This window comes from Vicia villosa, linkage group LG3 (genome assembly GCF_029867415.1).
Source record: "Vicia villosa cultivar HV-30 ecotype Madison, WI linkage group LG3, Vvil1.0, whole genome shotgun sequence".
Taxonomy (NCBI): Eukaryota; Viridiplantae; Streptophyta; class Magnoliopsida; order Fabales; family Fabaceae; genus Vicia; species Vicia villosa.
Window position 1 is genome coordinate 150,124,421 of NC_081182.1, and position 21,840 is coordinate 150,146,260.

Below are 21,840 nucleotides of genomic sequence, written 5' to 3' on the forward strand. Positions count from 1 at the left end.
AAGTGCATACATTTTATGCTAGGACTGTAACGTTGATGTTTCAATTCAAATTAGACAACCAGTTGATAGAGCATACAATGAATTGATTTTAATTAAAGAAAATTGCAATGTTTTTTAAGATAATTACTCTTAGCATTTTTTAAATTTATACTGTTGTTAAAAACGATACCAATAACAAAGTATAATAGAGAATTATGGATGAGAAGAAGAACACAAGAATTGGTTATAACTGTTATTCTTTTACTTTCTCTTAGAACAAGATTACAAGTTTACAAGAATAACAAATAACCTCTCTCACCCTAAATTAGGATTTGCAACTTACAATAATGAGAGACTAGTATGCTATTTATAATAAAACCTAACATACTAACTAATGGGCTTTTTCAGCAAGGCCCATTACACAAGCCAACTTAATAAATAAGCTAACTTAACAAATTAGGGTTTAAACACTAAACCTAATTTAACATGCTAACAACCCTAGCATCTTCGACACAAGCATGTGAACAACCTTCGACTTCATGCTTAATCCTGTCGAACCAAGAAGCTACCCTTCGGCCATACTAGAGTTCGATCCAATATCTCACAAATCTCCACCTTGGACCTAACTCTACAACGTCAAGGGAACAAACTAGCTTTCTTCATGCAGCTTTATCAACTGCATACAGTGGAAAAACTTGCAACTCGACAATGTCTTGGTGATCATATCAGCAGCATTGTCTTCAGTCGAAACCTTCAGCACTTGGACTTCTCCACGCTCGATTACTCCTCTGACGAAATGCAGCCTCACATCAATGTGCTTAGTTTGCTCATGATAGGCTGAATTCTTCGACAGGTGTATTGCACTTTGACTATCACATTTAACAGTGATACCTCGACCTTGAAGTTTCAGCTCCTTTGCAAAACCTTCAAGCCACAATGCTTCTTTCACAGCTTCAGTTAATGCAATATACTCCGCTTCAGTGGTTGATAGAGCAACAACCTTTTGAAGTGTTGCTTTCCAACTAATTGCTGTTGTCATACCCCAAAATTTACCCATACTATTTCCTCATTCCAATATAAATCAGTACATAAAGCTCATAGACACTCCCTCCCATACAAAGGCCCTGAATTAGGGTTTGGTTCATTCAAAGGAAAATCACTGAATCAATGGTTTCAAAGTATCTCATATGGCTCAATACATCTCACATTATCCCTATGACAAATATCAAGGCTCATTTCAAAGAATTGATCACTCAAAAGTTCAGAAAGTCAACAGTCGACTATCTTGACCTGAAAGTCAACTGTGGTCAAAGTAAAGTCAAAACTCCTGATTTTTTGTCAAGATCCTCATATTGAAGTATCATTCACCATTTGATCAAGAACAAATCATGGCTCATCAAGAAGAGATCAAAAATCAACCATTCAAAAAGTTTCTAAATTAGGGTTTTGTATAGGAAAAGTCAACTGAACTTTGACCAGTCATAACTCTCACATGGAACATCAGAAATTTTCCATCCAAAGCTCATTTTGAAGGAAATTTGATTCTCTACAAAATTTTGTCTCACATGTCAAGTCTAAAAATGCTTCATTTGAGAAATATGGACCAAAACGTTATAGGTCCTTTTCAAAAGTCAACAAAAAGACACTTTTTTCAAAAGGACGTAAAATGAGCATGGAAAATGATTTTGATATGAGACCAAAGACACTGGTTAGGGGACTCTCTAAGGTTTCTAAAAAGTCCTAGAACACCTTCATGCCTCAAAAAATGAGAGAGATAGACCTTGTCAAAGTTGGGCTATTTTGGAGGGAAAAATGTGAAAGAACTTGGATTTTTTTGCAATGGGGCCCAAGATCTTTTGATTCAATCTTGATCCACAAGTCATCCAAAGCCTAGAAACCAACCCCCACGAATTTATTTGATTCATCTAATTTATTTTGATTTTTTATTCAATTTAAAAAGAATTAAAATCAAATAAATTGAAACAAAATCAAATATTTGATTTAAAAATATGTGGGACTCAATTCCAATCTCCATTTAATCCACGTATTCAGTGCAAGATTGATGTGATTAAAGCAAATTGGACAATTTTAGAAAGATTGGAAAAAATCAAATTTTTCAAGAGTGCAATATTTTGATTCAACAAGATTTTGTTCAGTTTTGTCAACCCTAATCCCTCATATATATACACAAAACACTAATTATAAGAAAGGAGGAGGATTGCAGCCCTATAGAACACAAAGAAAGCACAAAAAAATCTCAAGAAAGCTTGAATTCGGTTGGAGAGATTGGAGGCGATTCAAAACATTCTGGGGTTTCAAACGTGTTCCTTGGACAATTCTAGAGCTATACCAGTCATTGAAATCGATCAGCAAGTCAAGAACAGAACCATATACCTCACGGTTTGCGCTTATGTTTTCGTTTTCGATTACATTGATTCATGCACTCTTTATGAAATTCAATTGCATATATGAGTTTAGGCTAACGTTTATAAGCGTTCTGGACATTTAATTTGATTTCTGTTGCTGTTTGAAGAATCTACCATGGTTAGGTTTTCATGTTCATAATTTGGGGATATTAGGTTAGAGAAAAAATTGGTTGAAATTAAGGTGTTCATCGGATTCGTATGGCAATTTATAGTCGATCTGGGTTATCTCTGTGCATTGTTGTTGATTGTCTTATAGGAATTGATGAAGATGGCAAAATCGGCCATGGACGTTCGCGCGAGGACAGGGATGAACAGCGAACGCGCGCTGTGTTTTTTTTTTAATTTCTGATTGATTTGTTTTTTTATATATTAAACGTTGATTATTCCATAAGCATCACAGGAAATTTGTCCCAGCGGAGAAGCAGCGCGTCCAAGAACTTGTATACGCAATGGGGTGAGTTCGATCCTCACCTCCAGCATTATTTTGTGATTTTCTTTCTACTCAAGTTTGCAGGGGATCCAATGTGCAACGATCACGAGAGCTTATGACGCACCATCAATACCAACCACCAGATCATCACTGGCAGCAGATCCAACGCACACAAAGGCTCAGCCTTACCATGGACTTCCAGGCTTGTCACACTAGATCACAAGCTGAGTTTCTTAATAAATTTTTATTCAATAACTATGTTTTTATGTTTTATTTAATAAATTGTCTTGTAGATATTCTTTTAATTAAACTTTCTTTTGAATTTTCCTTTTTATAAAATCATTACTAATATTTTTTATTTTATTTTTTTAATTAAATAATTTGATTTAATTGTTAATGTTGATTCTTATTTGATTTAAATGATTAAATTAAATTAGGTTAATACTCTTATCAATTGATTAGGGTTATACTATTCCATTGAAGTTTTTATTTCGACCGATTTAATTAAGTAGGGTTATCAACATGGTTCCTTCCGACTACGCGCCACGCCCGTCACAAAGCTAAGTATTCAATTTAATTTAAAGTCTATTTTGTTTCCTTTTAAAATTAGGGTTTGTCTTGCCTTCATTCTTCTGCCTTTGCCATTTTTTAGGGTTACCTCCGAGGCTTCCCGCCAACCATATCAGATCAAATCCAGAGCTAAGTACCTTTGTCTATTTTATTATCTTAAATTTATTTATTCTTTATTTTAGGGTTAATTCCGTTTGCCTCTGAACTATAATGCACTCACCCTTCTATTTATTCTTTCTTTTCCAATTTTCAGGGTTTGTCGATTGCCGAAGCTACGAGTATTGGTAACCCTAAACCTTAACCCTGATATTTTCTGTCTTTTATTATTACTTATGCCAAACCCTATTGGGATCCGCTGGTTTCATTTTCTCCTTCCCCATATTGCTATTGTTATTGCTTTGTGTTAAACTGCGTGGTTAGTAATTTAGGGAATGCAACTTTGAATTGAATTAGAATCATTTAATTTTTACAAGATAAATATTCGAATTAATCACGTGATTGTTGCACACACGCACGCTTTTGGGGTAACCTCTCTGTTGCCTTGTTGCCTGTTGCCTGTTGCCTGCTGCCTGTTGCCTTTGTGTTTTTGCAGAATAAGCCATGTCCCTCGAATATGAGGATACCTCAGCCATGCTGCCTCGATAAATAAAGGTCATACGACCCTAATGATGCTGCCTTCGATACACTACATGACCTCGACCCTCGGAAGTTGCCTACGGAAAAGGCTGAGGTATCCTCTGGTTGCCTACGAATAAGGCTTGTTCTGGTCTTTCCCTTAGACTACCTGCCCCCTCTATGGCATGGGTCAGTCTTTGGCAAACGACAACGCGATGACCCTTCAACCTCCAAATGAAAGGCTTCCTGCCCTCTATGGCATGGATAGACCCTTTCACCCTGAAAGGCTAAAAGAATTCTTTTTTTCAAATTATAAGGTAATTGCCCCTAATTGCCTTGCTCTGGCTAAAATGTCTTTTATCAACTTCTTCTTAAACAAACAGTCTCAAGGCTACGCTCATTTACGAGCTAAAGTCCTTGTTTCTTCATCTTCTATACATTTATAAACTTTTGGTTTCAAAACTAAAGAGCAAAGCAATTAAGAGCCCATGGAAAACCATGGATGCAAAGGGTGCCTTACACCTTCCCTTTGCATAATTACCCCCTGAACCCGTTTTCTTTTAAAAAGGTTTTTTCTGTTTCTTTTAGCCTTTCTAACTTGTTTGGATAAAATAAAAGTCGGTGGCAACTCTTGCTTACCGCGACATTTTCAATTATAAAAGTCAGTTCACCGTATTACAGCTGTGCCAAACATAGTGAAAACATATCCAGAAATAGATTTTCTGGAATCCATACAACCTGCATAATCAGAGTCGACATATCGTTCAATTGCTGCTTTAACATCTTCACCCAAGGCTCCACCATAAATTAAGACTCTTTTCAGAGACCCATTTATGTACCTTAAAATCCACTTCAATGCTTGCCAGTGAGCCTTTCCAGGATTCGCCATGTACCTGCTTACAAGACTTACTGCGTATGCTATGTCGGGTCTAGTACAGACCATAGCATACATCAAAGAACCAACTATATTAGCATATGGGATGCTATTCATATAGGCTCTTTCCACATCAGTACTGGGACACTGATCAATACTCAGCTTGAATTGAGGGTTTGTTGGAGTCACAGCTGGCTTCGAATTCGACATACCAAACTTTTCAAGAATCTTCCGTAGGTATGCCTCTTGAGATAAACATAACTTAGACTTCTTTCTATCTCTTCGAATGTCAATTCCAAGAATTCTGGAAGCAGCTCCCAGATCCTTCATATCGAACTCCTTATTGAGTTCAGCCTTCACCCTCGTCACATCTTTAACATTGTTGCTTGCTATGAGAATATCATCCACATAAAGCAACAAAATAACAAATGAATTACCAGGTCGAAATCTGAAGTAAACGCAGTGGTCGAACTGACTTCTAATGAAACTTATGCGTGCCATGAACTTGTCGAATCTCTTATTCCACTGTCGAGGAGATTGTTTCAGCCCATACAAAGATCTCTTTAACTTGCACACATAATCTTCCTTCCCCTTTTCGACATACCCTTCAGGTTGCCTCATCAGGATCGTTTCATCTAGGTCACCATACAAGAACGCAGTCTTCACATCCATCTGTTCCAGTTCAAGATCGAACTGTGGTACCATGGCAAGTAACATTCGAATGGACCTATGCTTCACAACAGGAGAAAACACATCATTGAAGTCGACACCTTCTTTCTGAGTGAAACCCTTTGCAACTAACCTTGCCTTGTATCTTTTCGACGTCACTCCTTCAATTCCTTCCTTAACTTTGAAAATCCATTTACAGCTGACTAACCTTGCCCCAACAGGTTTCTTGATCAGTTCCCAAGTATGATTATCATGAAGAGATTTCATCTCATCATCCATGGCCTTCAGCCATTCAGTCTTATTTTGACTCCTCATAACTTCCTTGTAGTCTCTAGGTTCTTCGTCTAGAACCTCACTTGCAGAGATTAAGGCATAAGCTATAAGATCTGCATACCCAAGCCTCTGAGGTGCCTTTATGACTCTTCTCGACCTATCTCTTGACAATAGGTAGTCATCGTCAGTTTCCTCAACTTCCTCAGCATCTTCTGCTTTTTCTTCGACTTCATCAGGGATATGCAATTCAGTATCAACATGCTCCACCTCAACAGGAATCTCTACCTGTTCCAACTCTTCGTCAGATGTTTCTGTACTTCGACCAACATCATCAGTTTTCTTAAAAGCCATTTCAGCTTCATTGAAAACAACATCTCGACTGGTGATACACCTCTTGTGACCTGGCTCTAGGCACCATAGCCTATAAGCTTTGACTCCTTCTGGGTATCCCATGAACATGCATTTTAGAGCTCTAGGTTCGACCTTGTCTTGCCTAATGTGAGCATAGGCTACGCATCCAAATACTCTCAGTTTGTCGAGATCTGGTGGATGTCCCGACCAAACTTCTTCAGGTGTCTTCATATCTAACGCTGTCGAAGGACATCTGTTTATCAGATATGTTGCTGTTGAAACAGCCTCAGCCCAGAACACCTTCGTTAACCCCGCACTACTCAACATGCATCTGACTTTCTCCAAAATAGTTCGATTAAACCTTTCAGCCAAACCATTTTGCTGTGGAGTACCTGCAGTAGTTCTATGCCTTGCAATACCATAGGCAGCACAAAAACTGTCGAATGCCTCATTGCAAAATTCAAGGCCATTGTCGATTCTCAACCTCTTGAACTTTCTGCCAGTTTGATTTTCAACCAGAGTCTTCCAACTTTTGAAATTCTCAAAAGTTTCATCCTTAGTCTTCTGGATGAATACCCATAATTTTCTGGAATAATCATCTACTATGGATAGAAAATACCTTGCTCCTGAATGTGATGGACACCTTGCAGGCCCCCAAAGATCAGCATGGATGTAATCAAGGGATTCATGTGTTCTTTGTTTGCCTTTGTTGAACTTCACTCTGGTAGATTTTCCAAGTACACAGGGTTCACAAAACTTCAGCTTTTCGACTTTGTCTCCACCAAGCAGATTTTGTTTCCCTAATTCGACCAGACCCCTTTCACTGACATGGCCCAATCTCATGTGCCAGATTTCTGTTTTCGACAAAGGTTTCGTGGATGCAACATTTGTCGAACCACTTACAACTTCAGCCTCAAGGGTATACAAGCCTTGTTTCTTCACGCCTCTCAAGACTTCCTTCGAACCCTTCATGACTCTTAGGATACTTTTCTCTCCTTGGAAAACATATCCTTTCTTGTCGAATTCACCAAGAGAAAGTATATTTCTCTTCAAATCAGGAACATATCTGACTTCAGTCAACAACCTTATTGACTCATCATGGAGCTTGAATCTCACAGATCCAACACCTGCAATCTTGCAAGCCTTGTTGTTTCCCAGCAATACTGATCCACCATCTTGATCACATAATTCCTCGAACAAGTCTTTGTTTGGAGTCATGTGCCAAGTGCACCCGGAATCCATAATCCACTCCTTTTTAGAGTCACTACTTGAAACAACAAGAACATCAGATGATTCGAAATCATCTTGAACAATGGCAGCATTGCCATTATCCTTACCTCCATGATATTTCAGGCGTTCAGGGCACACCTTTCTTGTGTGACCCTCCTTCTTACAATGGTAGCATCGAATGCCAGATGCTTCGCCACTGTAAGACTTCGACTGACTTTTGCCTTTCTTCTTGTCGAACTTATCATCCTTTCGTAAGAGTTTTCCTTTAACGGCCAAACCTTCGACTGTTGGCGAAGGTTTATGCTCCTTTCGTTCATTCAAGTCCTTAGAGTACAAGGCTGATTGAACTTCTTCAAACGTCAGGGACTCCCTTCCATACAAGAGAGTTTTTTTGAAGTGAGCATGTGATCGAGGCAAAGAACATAATAGTAACAGCGCTTGATCTTCATCATCGATCTTCACATCAATATTTTCAAGATCAAGAATCAGCTTGTTGAACATATCCAACTGCTCAGCCAATACTTTGTCTTCAATCATCTTGAATGAATACAAAGCTTGCTTCAGGTAGAGTCGATTTACCAGCGATTTGGTCATATACAAACTTTCAAGTTTCACCCATAACCCTGATGCCGTCGTCTCCTTTGATACCTGCCGGAGAACCTTATCACCAAGGCTCAACAAAATTGCACTGTGTGCTTTCTCGATCATATTCGTCTTCTCCGCTGTCGTCAATTCTGCATTCATGGCTGCCTCTCCCTTCAACGCTTCCAAACAACCCTGCTGAACCAGTAGGGCTTTCATCTTCAAGCGCCACAGACCGAAATCATTCACTCCGGTGAACTTTTCAATCTCATACTTTGTTGAAGGCATCTTCTCCACGCTCACCGCACCAATTTGTTGTGAATTCAATGCCAAGAACAAAGTATAAACCAAGGAAGAATAAAGGACAAGGAAGAAGAGGAACACAAGAATTGGTTATAACTGTTATTCTTTTACTTTCTTTTAGAACAAGATTACAAGTTTACAAGAATAACAAATAACCTCTCTCACCCTAAATTAGGATTTGCAACTTACAATGATGAGAGACTAGTATGCTATTTATAATAAAACCTAACATACTAACTAATGGGCTTTTTCAGCAAGGTCCATTACACAAGCCAACTTAATAAACAAGCTAACTTAACAAATTAGGGTTTAAACACTAAACCTAATTTAACATGCTAACAACCCTAGCATCTTCGACACAAGCATGTGAACAACCTTCGACTTCATGCTTAATCCTGTCGAACCAAGAAGCTACCCTTCGGCCATACTAGAGTTCGATCCAATATCTCACATATACTTTATTGCTTTTAAATTTGCAATGTTTGACAGAGCATACATGTTAAGATACATGACTGAGAAAATACATGATGCTTGTATGAGTCAATGATGAAAGCTCCATTTCTTTTCCTTGTTGTGCCGGTAAGATGTTGGAGTGCCTGTTTGTCTTTCAAACTGTCTATACCTTCATCTCTCTTGAAGTCACTAGATCACTGGTCATTCAATTGACAATCTTATGTATCCATTAGATGAAATTAAGAAACAAGCAGGAAGCATATCTTCATCACCACATTAACCAACATAAAATAATTAATAATCCTATAATAAGAAAGAACAAGTCAAACCTTAACAAAACCATCACCACCCAAGCGTGTATCACCAGAAGTAGACAATAACTCAAACACTCCATCACAAACTTTAAGTACTGAAATGAAATTAACAAAAATATCAAGAGAGTACTACAATCTTTATGTGTAGTGAAAGAACTCATAAACATGTCATTTTATGCTCATATAACCAAACCACTAAGTATAGATAGTATAGTAAGACACTTTATAATTGTAAATTTTTGTACTAAAGAATACTGTTACATATTCACTCTATTATGTCATTCCACAAAATTTTGGAAAAGCATGTTGCCATCTCTGAATCATAATATGCATTAAATATCTTGTTTTAACTTCTATCACAAAACTTTGAATTGAAAAAAACAATTATAAATCTATTCGTAATAACTTTAGATTTAAGAGATACAAGAAAATAATATAAATAACTAGTAGGTTATTATATTTTTTTCTCACATAACACTACCTAAAATTTCATAAGTTCCACCTTTATTATCTATTCCCTAATAAGTATGCATATAATATATGATTTCTCAGTGCCTCCTTTATTATCTATTCCCTAATAAGTATACATATAATACATATAATAGATGATTTCTCATAGATGCCACCTTTATTATCGATTCCCTAAAATGTCATAAATGTCACATTCATTATCTAATAATGTTGCTCTACATAAGAGAAACTTATTAACATCTCCAAACTCAACTTATATTTTGAGCAATTTTTCAAGCATCCACCTTCATAAAATACATGTATCACTTTCCTGCTCTACGTAATACCTATATGATAATAAAAGTAGTTGGATTACCTATATGATAATATAAGTAGTTGAATCATCTTTATAAAGATCTGGATTGGACAATAGTGGCGTGGAAATAGAAAGAAGTGGCGTTTTCTTTTTTAGACTAATACCAAATTTTTAGGAAACCTCCAACTTTTCTCCTTCGGGTATTGTCCGGTCAAACAAGTGCACAAGGGAAGCTATAAAGTACAAAACGATCTTGTCAGCCATTTCTAATTTAGCACAAATCCTTTTTTCAGAGCCAAATGAAAAATAATTGAAGTGATTCCCACTGTAATCTCATTTCCAATCCAAGAACCTTGTAGGATCAAACAGAAGGGTCTATATGAATAGCACATACATTAACAAACATATGAGACCCCCTCTATAATTGTGTAGCCTCTGATGTTTATGGTTTCACTTGGGTAGTGAAGGACCATAAGTTGAAGCACCGTCTGCAATTGAAGGGTGTCTTTCATCCATATGATATTGGCGGATGTCACAGTTGGCAAAAACAATGTCGTGCCCTTTTAGAACCTCAACATGAAGTTTTAGTTTGCGAATGGAAACCATAGAAGTCCCCTAAATTAACAACTAGAATGGGAAAAGGATTAGTATATATGAACCCTGCCACATATAATTTTCTTGACCATTAATTCAACTGCTTTAATTGAATGCCTTCTGAGTTTTCACAATTTTCTAGGAATTCAATATACTTATCTAATGGTACATTATGAAATCCCTGAAATAATTTTCAAACTAAAGAATATAGTAATAGTATATGATTTCTTCTAATTCCTAAACTCTTTAACATGCAAAAACAAACCTCATATTCATATCTAAATTGAGATGTTTTATAATGAATCAAGAACCACATACCAAGATTAACATAGACATCATCATTGACCTTAGCATAAAATTCAGCATCCGAGTTGTCCGCAACATAAATGAAGAACTTAATCTTTTTTAAAGTCTCTTCAACTGCCTCACTTGGTCATCCTGTGAATAAAATGATAAAGCTTATAATGCTAGGACATCAAATTGTGATAGAAATCAAAAGAAACAGGAAAAAAACTTAATTATATTATATCTGCATTGATAGAAATCAAGAATTCATAAACTCCCACATAGAAATAGTGCTAGCAACTTACAATTACATGAATGAAGAAAATAGAAAATATAGGGTCCTACTGATACCACTTTCATGAGGAAGAAACCTTTATTCACTCTGTCTTACCTACCCCTTTAGACCAATCCTATGAGCTCAATCCTGAGCTTGCAATTCAACTTGTGGGTTCCTAATACAATCAAAATTTTAAACAAGTAATCAATTATGAATCTATAACATCAATGAAACTAAGAAAATTGTTGACGTAGCAGATGTAAAACTCACCGCAAATTAGAAACCGTTTAACATAGCAACTCGAACAATACCTTTCACTATCATTAGGAAATGATATTAAATATTAATTCTTACTGGAAAGACAACATAAGAAACATTTTGACATGTGTGAGGGTCCGATGATTTAGACGAATTTGAATTTGATTTCATCAAGTATGATTCTGTTGGCAGCGTTGGAGGCCAAGAGGACCTTCGAGAACTGCTGGAAGAAATGTACATAGGAGGGGGGGAAGAACGTGAATGACACAATGAAGAGTGTGGCTGATGCAAATCGATTGATTTTGTGGAAGGGTTTTTAGATTTTCAATCAATATCAAGAAGCAAATCAATCAATTTCTAAGTTCGGGGTTCAAACAAATTTTAGGGTTTCAATGAAATTTTTGGATTTTAGAGTTTTATGTTGAATCGATTTTGGTTTTGAGTTTCTGATTTCGTGAATGACGGCTGAGTTTGACAAAGATAAGAAGGTTTATGTGTTCGACATAGGTAAGAATGCATGGTGGTTCAAGTGATTTTGTTTGGGAAGAATAGGGGTTTATGAATTTTGGGAAAGAAAATGATGAATTCAACAAGAGAAAAGGTGAAAGCAACGAGGGAAGAATCCTCTAAACATTTGGTGAAGGATGATGGTTCAGAGGAAGAACAAGATTTGGGAACGAAGCAGCTTTAGACTAGAGTAGTTTCAGAAGAATAAAGTTGATATTGTTCTTCAATTTTTTTTCCACAAAAAACACTATTAATGATATTTTTTTTTAAAATCAATTAAGATGCTATGATATCGCTTTTTAAGGTGCTAATATAGAGTGTGCACCTATCGTAGTTACCCAATACACTAAAAGAAGAAATTTCTAGCACCTTAAAATATAGCGTTTTGTAAGAAGGGCTAATATAGGATGACGCATATAATAGCGCCCGATATATAAGTGCTATCATAAGTCTCTGATTGAACTTTTTCATAGCGCTTTATAAAAAAGCGCTATTAAATTAACGCTATTGTAAACCAAAATTGTAGTAGTGCAGTGAGCCAACGATGAAAGCTTCATTTAGTTGTTTTAGTTAGCTCCTCCATTGGTAGTAATAGAAACTGTAACAATGATAGAAACTAAAAGATGATAAGTATTTTACATGATGCAAGTTACTATTGATTCTGGTGTTTTGTTTGCAACACTGGTGTTTAGTTCCTCCATCTTCAATATTTGCTTTTTGTTTATTGTTCCATATATAATCGCAAAGACTTGGTTTTTTGTTTCATCTCTATATTGTTGTCATCTTACATAATTATAACTTTTGACATCTCTATTTTGTTGGTGAAATTTACATAATTATCGTTTATGGTCTCCTTTAACATGATATATCCTAACTTTTTCTTTCATTTTGACAACTTACATATGTTTACATTGTGCTTATAATACATTATACATATGTTTACATTGTGCTTGTAATAGAAACGTAAAAGAGGTGTATGACATGAAAAGGAGTGGATTGGAGATTATATATACAAAGGTGGTCAAAATGTTTCCAAGGTTTCTATACAGTGTGAAAAATGGATTTGGTCAATTGTTAGAGAAAGAAACCGTGAGAACATAACAAAGAATGTTTGGAAAAGTGTCCCCTAAAATGTTAGAAATTGGATAATATGAGAATTAGGTTAATAAATAAAGAAAGTAAATCAAATTTTAATCAACATAATTTAAAAGATCAAATCAATTTTTATTTCATTTTCATTCTTAACCATATTGAGAAAATGATTTTTTGGAGCAAGAACCTGTGACCTTATTTTAGAAAAGCTTACCTCTTTATAAATCGTGCTATCTTATTTATTCGAAATAAAAATGGATTTGAAAGCATATGAAGATCAAACAAATATTTGTTATTTTAAGAAATACTGATAATTTATTTATATATTCTTAAATGAACAACCTAATAAATTACTGTTAGTAAAATTGAACCAAAAATCTTATTAAACCAAAGTTAGAAATAATTTGAACGTTAGAAATAGGGCGGACAAATTTGGGGTATGACAACGAGAGAGATATGAAATCCACCACCATTGTTGTTTCTTGAATTTGAAGAAGATGACATTCATGACTTGTTTTATAATATACTTGTAACAAACTCGTGCATACGCACGGGTTCTGGTCGGACACGCGCATTGTTTTCACATATAATTATTGTTTATAAAAATATATTAATGAGAAAAAAATTAATAATTTTTTTTTAAAATAAAGTCGCATGGTATTTAGTAATTGTTTAACAACTAAAGTCGCATGGTATTTAGTGATTGTTTAACAACTAAAATGTATGATTAGAAAAAAAGATTAAAAGAGAGTCGAAGCGTATAGAAAAAAAATTTGTGACATTAAAAAGACTTTTTTTTGAAAAAACAAATTTTCAACAAATATAATAATAAAGAAATAATAAAACAAAAATATTTCTTTTTTGATATCATTTAACTTCTGCATTCAGGTACAACCAGATGATCAATCTGACTTCTGAACTTTATATGCATCCAATAACAATGGCAAATCCTTATGAAATGAGGACACATATTTCTCCATAAACTTTTTCTCAGTTAACAAAATAAAGCTACTTATACGCAAAATCTTAACAACGGCACATCTCGGGATAAACGTCTTCTCCAAGTTCCGGTTCAAAATAGTCGGGCATCTAGCAATGTCTTCTGGTGTAAGTAAGACCCATATCCTTCACCAAAGAACTTCATTGTATTCATAATCTTTTTTCCGATATCATCATACACTGAGGACATTTCTGAAAAGCCAAAACACAGATATCTCTCTACCAGCCCCATATTTCAAACATCTTAAATGTTGATTCCAAATTTTCTTTATCCATGTTGACAATCACTTGAAGTGCCAAAACAAAATACGATTTCAAAGGATCGAACTCGATTTCCTTGACTGAATTAACAACCTCAACAAATATAGGATGCTTGACGCATGCTACACGAGGGAAATTCGATGCCATGTTAGCAGTTTTATAAACGTAGACACAACCATGTTATTATTCATTAAATCTAACAAATTTAAGTACGCAAACTGATAGTATTTGATACAAGCGTTAGGGTGCACATCCAATTCAAAAAAGTGAAAAAGGACATGTTCCCGCAAACTAACCAGCACAAATCTTACCTTCTGTGATTCAAAGTTCTTGCATATGTATCCCACAAAATTAAAGTACACTAGCCAAATTTAAGCTGTAGCAGCGCAGCTACGAAAGCGCTTTTAGCAAAAGCGCTCTCGTAGGTTCGTTAAAAACAAAATTAAAAAACAAGGGAAAATGATGCAAAAAAAGCGCTCTGGTAGGGGTGGTTATGAGAGCGCTTTTAAAAAGCGCTCTGGTAGGGGGGGTTATGAGAGCGCTTTTCAAAAGCGCTCTGGTAGGGGGGTTATGAGAGCGCTTTCAAAAGCGCTGCTATAGGGGGTGGGGTACAAGAGCGCTTTTCCCTTAAAAGCGCTGGTATAGCTATGTCTACTAAGGCGCTTTTCAAAAGCGCTGTCATAGCCTTTTTAAAATTAAAATTTTTAAAAACAAAATTTTACTAACGCATTTCATAATCCCTAATTCCTCTTTTTTCTGCCATTGACACTAACTGCCCAGAAAACCCAGAAAAGCTATCTCCCTCAAGCATTCACGAATTCAACTTGCAAAAACCATTCACGCATTCAACAGTCGTCGCCCCCACTTCGAATCTGCAGAAACCAATCTCCCACAACTCTGGCAAAGAAGAAGTCGAGAGAAGACGAAGGAGATTTTGAAGTCGAGAGAAACCAATCTCCCACAACTCTGTATATCAAAGCTCTTCAATCTGTATATCACAAGGTTTTCCTTCTATATCTTACTTATTTTACTTTTCAGATTTTCATTCCCCAGTGCGAGAGAAACCACGACTCTGTATCTCCCACAACTCTGTATCTCAGATTTTACTTACTTTGCCGTCCTTTTAATTGAACAGTTTGGCTGTAGTTTTGTTCGGATTTAAAGTGATAGAATTGTGTAAACTGCCATAGAACTGCCACCCACGAGAAACTAAGAAGGCTTTTCACAAGTATGTTGATTTTGTATTCTTGTTGAAGCTAGCAATATTTGATAGCTTGGCCTTATCTATGTTGTTTTATTTTTTTTAGACTCTCTGTTCAATATCACCCTGATAAGAACAAGGCCAAAGGTGCACCATCTCGCCGCCGTCGCCGTCATCTTCATGTATGTCAGCTTGTTTTCTTTTGCTTTATTTGTAATTGTTTTTGTTCGAATGGCTATGTTATTTAGACAACCTGTTAAGAAAGAGAAAATAGAGAGACGATAACTTATTTCCTTCGTTAATTCAGCATCTGGAATCTGGAATGTTCTGATGTAGAGTAAATTAGAGGAAAATATGCATGTGAATTTGACTAAATTTTTTATATAAATGAGTTCGACGACAAAATGTTTTATCGTAGGATATACAATCTTCTAAATCATTTTAAATTAAGTGGTTAAACACGAGAAAACATATTCCGACAATTAATATGATTTTCTAGTATAAGTGGCTGTGAATCTTTTACAAAAATTATAGATTCATAGATATTGGATCATAATGTTTGGCTTCTAAGTCTATGAATATAATTTTGAAAAGAATTAGTTTTGTCACATATATAAAAAAGAGTTGCGACATAATTTATTATCAATTTGTTTTGTATTATCTATAACTATAAAACGTGAAATAAGGAAGAAACATAGTTGATGATGGAAACAAGGATTGTATGAGTGAGAGTTAGTCAAAAAAGTGAAGTAGCCAAAATTGGGTGGTGGCTAGCTACCTAAACCCACTAATGCTTCTCTTTTAACTGTCATCATTACATGGTGTCAATAATTTGATGTCGATAAACTTTGTGAAACAATGAAAATCATAAAGGTGAATAATAATGAAGAGTTAAAGCATTTAAATTTGTGTTTGCCTTTGCTATGTTAATCTACTATTGTTTCGGAGGTTAATTATTATGACTAATGAACTAGCCTCTCATTTACGAACCAATGTATGTTGAACAAGCCGTGGTACACATGTATGCATCTGTTCTTTCTCTTGTTTGTAGTTACTAGCTAATTGATAATTGATTTCATATCATTTTAAATAATTGAGTTCAAGATTGGGTTTTTTTTATATTTGTTAGTAGTGGTGTATTTAACTGCATCGTGTGTGTTTAATTTTACAGTTACTTTGAAGCCTCTGGTTTCTACTTGTACAACGCCGATTCAAACCTACCCGTCTCCCACATCAAGTCCAACTCAGGTTACTAGCCCTTTCTTCTTGCTTATAGTTTGTTGTTTTCTGCTTATAGTTTATTGTTTATGGTTCTATTTAATTTCAATTTAGTGTCTCTCAACCAGTTTTTTGGTTTGTGGACTTATATTACCTTGAAACAAGGTAATGTCTTCTTTAAGAAATCAGGGGTAGGCTGAAATAAGGTACTGTCTTCTTTTAGAGACTCAAACAATCGAGACAACTCTAACTTCCTATCTTTAGCTAACTACCAACTTAACCAATATGAAAGCTATAGGATCTCATTAGTTATTGCTTAAGTGTTGCTTATTCACAATAGTATATTTTTGTACTATAGTTGCATAACATTCTATTTTAAGACTTGAGTGGTTTGACAAGATTTATTTCTATTATTCACACTTTATAGGATCTCATTAGGTATTCTGATCAAGACATAATCATGATAGCTATTTCTTATCTTGACAGAATTCCTTAGTACCTGATAGAGAAACCAAGAAGCAAAAGCATTTGTTTAGCTTAATTAAGACATGGATAAAACATGGATGAATTCAAACCGATTGTCGAAAGAGTACGAGAAAGGGGTATGGGAATTCGTTAAGTTTGCGGTTGCGCACTCCGAAGACCCGATTCGAATGCCATGTCCTTGCTTGGGTTGCTGTTATGGGGATAAGGTTGACGAGAATAAGTTGGCATCGCATTTACTACGGTTTGGAATTGATAGAAGTTATACATGTTGGACAATGCATGGTGAGAAAAGTAACGGGAATGTTGAGTCGAGGTGTAATACGAAGTATGCTTCAAACGACGATTGCACAGACACATATGATTATGATCGAGTCGAAGAGATTGCAGAAGCGCTTGAAGAAGATCTTGAGGATTGTCCCAAAATGTTCGAGAGGTTGGTAAGCGATGAAGAGAAACTGTTGTATGATGGTTGTACAAAATTCACAAGATTGTCTGCGGTGTTAAAGTTGTACAACTTAAAGGCGGACAATGGATGGTCGGATAAAAGTTTCGCAGAGTTATTAGCCCTTATGAAAGATATGCTACCAGATGATAATGTTCTTCCCAATCAAACGTATGAGGCCAAAAATATGTTGTCCTCTATTGGCATGAGCTATGATAAGATACATGCATGTCCAAATGACTGCGTTTTGTTTCGAAACGAGTATGCAGCGTTGAATGAGTGTCCAAAATGCGGTGCCCCTCGATATAAGAAAAAGTTGTCTCCGGCCAAAGTCTTATGGTATTTTCCTATAATTCTGAGATTTAGACGCATGTATCGTAGTGAAACCGATTCAAGACACTTGACTTGGCATGCAGATGAAAGAATTATTGATGGAAAGTTGCGACATCCGGCAGACTCACCACAATGGATGAAAGTTGATACTGATTATCCTGAATTTGGAAAAGAAGCAAGAAACCTTCGTTTGTCATTGTCTACTGATGGAATGAACCCGCATGGTATTCAAAGTATCTCGCATAGCACATGGCCTGTGATTCTTATGATTTATAACCTACCTCCGTGGCTATGTATGAAGCGTAAGTACATGATGTTATCTATGCTAATTTCTGGGTCTAAACAACCAGGGAATGACATAGACGTATACTTGGCACCCTTAATCGAAGATTTAAAGTTTTTGTGGGAGAACGGTGTGGAGGTTTACGATGGGTATAGGAAAGAAAGTTTCAACTTGAGGGCGATGTTGTTTGGAACAATTAATGATTTTCCAGCATACGGAAATCTATCCGGGTACAGCAATAAAGGTCAAAAAGCGTGTCCTGTTTGTGAAGATGAAACCGATACGACACGATTGGATCTTTGTCAGAAGAATGTCTTTCTCGGCCTTCGTAGATTCTTAAATTCTAATCATCACTACCGTGGGTGGAGAAAAGCATTCAATGGAAAGGCCGAACATCGTACAACCCCGCCTTTCTTTGTCAGGTGATCAAATTTTTGAAAAGGTGAAAGATCTGAGCACTCAGTTTGGCAAGCCTTTTGCACATTCACTTGTCAAGGGTGGGTGGAAGAAGAAGTCAATTTTTTTGAACTTCCATATTGGAAGTCGTTGTACGTAAGACATTTCCTGGATGTTATGCATATTGAAAAAAATGTATTTGACAGCATTATAGGTACGTTACTCAATATACAAGGAAAGTCTAAGGATGGCCTTAACATAAGGAAGGACATGGTAAATATGGGAATGAGAACTGAATTGGGACCCGTGACAAAAGGAAGACGAACATATCTGCCACCTGCTGTTTACACTCTATCTAGAAAGGAGAAGAAAACATTGTGTAAGTTTCTCAGTGAAGTTAAAGTTCCAGAAGGCTACTCTTCAGATATTAGAAGACTTGTGTCCATGAAAGACCTCAAGTTAAAGAGTTTGAAGACATGTGATTGCCATGTTATAATGGAACATTTTTTACCAATAGGTTTACGTTCTATTCTGCCAGAAAAAGTAAGAAGCGCAATAACTAAACTGTGTTTTTTCTTCAGGTCAATTTGCAGTAAGGTGATCGATCCCGCGATCTTACCTACATTGCAAAAAGAGATAGTTGTTACTTTATGTGATCTTGAAATGTATTTTCCTCCCTCGTTTTTTGACATAATGGTTCATCTAGTCGTTCATCTTGTGAAAGAGACACAATTGTGCGGACCAGCTTATATGAGATGGATGTACCCTGCTGAACGTTATATGAAAATATTAAAAGGGTACGTGAAAAACAGAAGTTGACCGGAGGGTTGTATTGCCGAGCGATACATTGTTGAAGAAGCGGTTGAGTTTTGTACTGATTTTCTGTCAAATGTTCAATCAATTGGACTCCCCAAATCTCATATTGTTGAAAAAAAAGAAGGAAAAAGGCTAATTGGAAATAAAGTGGTGACAGTATCAATGGTCGAGCGGGATCAAGCGCACTTGTATGTTCTGCACAATGAGATTGAGGTTGAGCCGTATGTTGAAATGCACAAGATTGTTCTCCGAGATTTAAATCCGAATAGAAATGAGAATTGGATAGTACGAGAGCACAATCAAAGTTTCATACCGTGATTTAGGGAACATATTTATTCAAAGTATCGTTCAGATCCTGCTTCAGTAACAGAAAGGTTGAGATGTTTAGCCTATGGTCCAAGTATAATTGTGTTTTCTTATAGCGCATACGCAATCAATGGATACACATTTTATACCAAAGAATAGGATGATAAAAGTACTATGCAAAATAGTGGTGTTATCTTGGTAGCTGAAGCAATGCACATATCAAGTGCGAATGACTTAAATCCGAAATTTGCAAATTTGTCATATTTTGGGGTTATCGAGCGCATTTTGGTGTTTGATTACGCAAAGTTTCAAATTCCTGTATTTGGTTGCAAGTGGGTTGAAAATAATAATGGCATACGAATGGATAATTCAGGATTTTTGCAAGTGGATCTCAACAGGGTGGGATACAAAGATGAGCCTTTCATTCTAACCTCTCAAGCTAAACAAGTGTTCTATGTCAATGATCCGACAAGTACGAAATGGTCTATAGTGCTTTTATCAAACAAAATAGTTGATGAAAACATTGGAGATCAAGGTGATATTGGTGTTGGCATTGAATCTTGTACAAGAAACGATCAAAATGAGAACGAATCTTGTACTAGAAATGATCATAATGAGGGTATTTGGATCAATCCAACCGTCCGCGTTGTTAAGAGACGCGTAGAACACAATCCTACCAAGAAAAGAAAGAGACGTTAGTGAAAAAGGTAATAGTATACATATTCCGACTAATGTGCGTTATTCAATTTGTACCGATTGTTATATATTCAATTTGTATAGTTTTTTCAATTTGTATTACGATTGTTACAATACTTATTCAATTTTGGTGCATATTTTCGTTTTGTACATAACTTTTGAACCATGTATCCGTTTGTCGACTTCTTTACATGTAACTATACTATTTTGACAATTCCGGAGCTGCTCATTCACTTATCTTTACATTTCGGGACTGTTTTTTTATCGGTTTTGCTTCTGCCCGTGATCAAAAGTCGGGCTTAGGGTCTGAATTTCGGAAAACCGACTTCATTTTTGAGTCCGTGAGGACGTTTTACCATAGCCATGTAAATTTCGTTCAATTCCGACAACTTTCTTTTTTTTTACGCTTATTCTGATTTCATCGATTTCGATTCCGATTTACTTGTACATGCATGGTTTGACTTCCATTTGACTTGTATAGATTGTTAGCTTATTAATAGTGTACTAATGTGCTTTAGTTTGTTTGATACAGGTTCAATGGCTAGTAATCAAGAAAACCCACAAGATAACCCACAAGAAAACCCACAAGATAACCCACAAGAAAACTCACAAGATAGAGATGCTCCGGATACAAATCCTCAACCTGATACATCATCAAAAGAAGTTGCACGAGGCATCACCATTATGAAGGGAATCATTCGACATAGAGACCAAGGATTGATATATAATTTGGAATGGAATTCTGATAACCAACCAATTGGTCCTAATTCTGCAAAGTTGACAAGCTATATTGGTACACTTGTTCGTTTGCATATTCCAGTCTCAGTAGCTAAATGGAATCTGAAAAACAAAGAGTTGGACGAGAAAAAAGACATGATTTGGGACGAGCTTAAGGTATCATATATGGTTGTTGTTATTATCTTGACGATAATTTGATTAAATTACTTATACTAACACACTCTATGCGTATGTTTGTTTGCAGAGGTCTTTTACCATACCAGATGAGCGTAAACGCTTCATTCTTAGTTTGGCCGGAAAAAGATATAGAGGGTGGAAAGCTTATCTAACAAACAACTATCTTAAGGATAAAGAAGGAAACTTTCTTGAAGAGGCCCCGGGACGTCCAAAAAAGTATGAGATGTTCATTGATGATGAAGATTGGGCTAAGTTTGTAGAGCAAAGAGATGAAGCTTTTCGGAAAATGAGTGCCACAAATAGTGCGAGAGCATCAAAAGCCGCGTATCCATACAAAAAAGGGCGTTTGGGATATGCATGCTTAGAGGAAAAAATTGTAAGTAAATAGAATGCGTTTTAATTAATTGTCTAAATGTGTTTTATTTGACGATTTTATCATTTGTGTCAATGCATAGTTAGAGGAGACAAAAAGTGAGGAAACCTCACTTCCAGTACATGTGTTGTGGAAGGAAGCCCGTGTGGGCAAGAATCGAGCTGTCGATCCCGATGTTCAAAGAGTATATGCTGAATCAAATCAAATATTTTTTAATATATAAATGATTTTTTATCTCCACTAATAATTATTGAAATGTAAATGAAT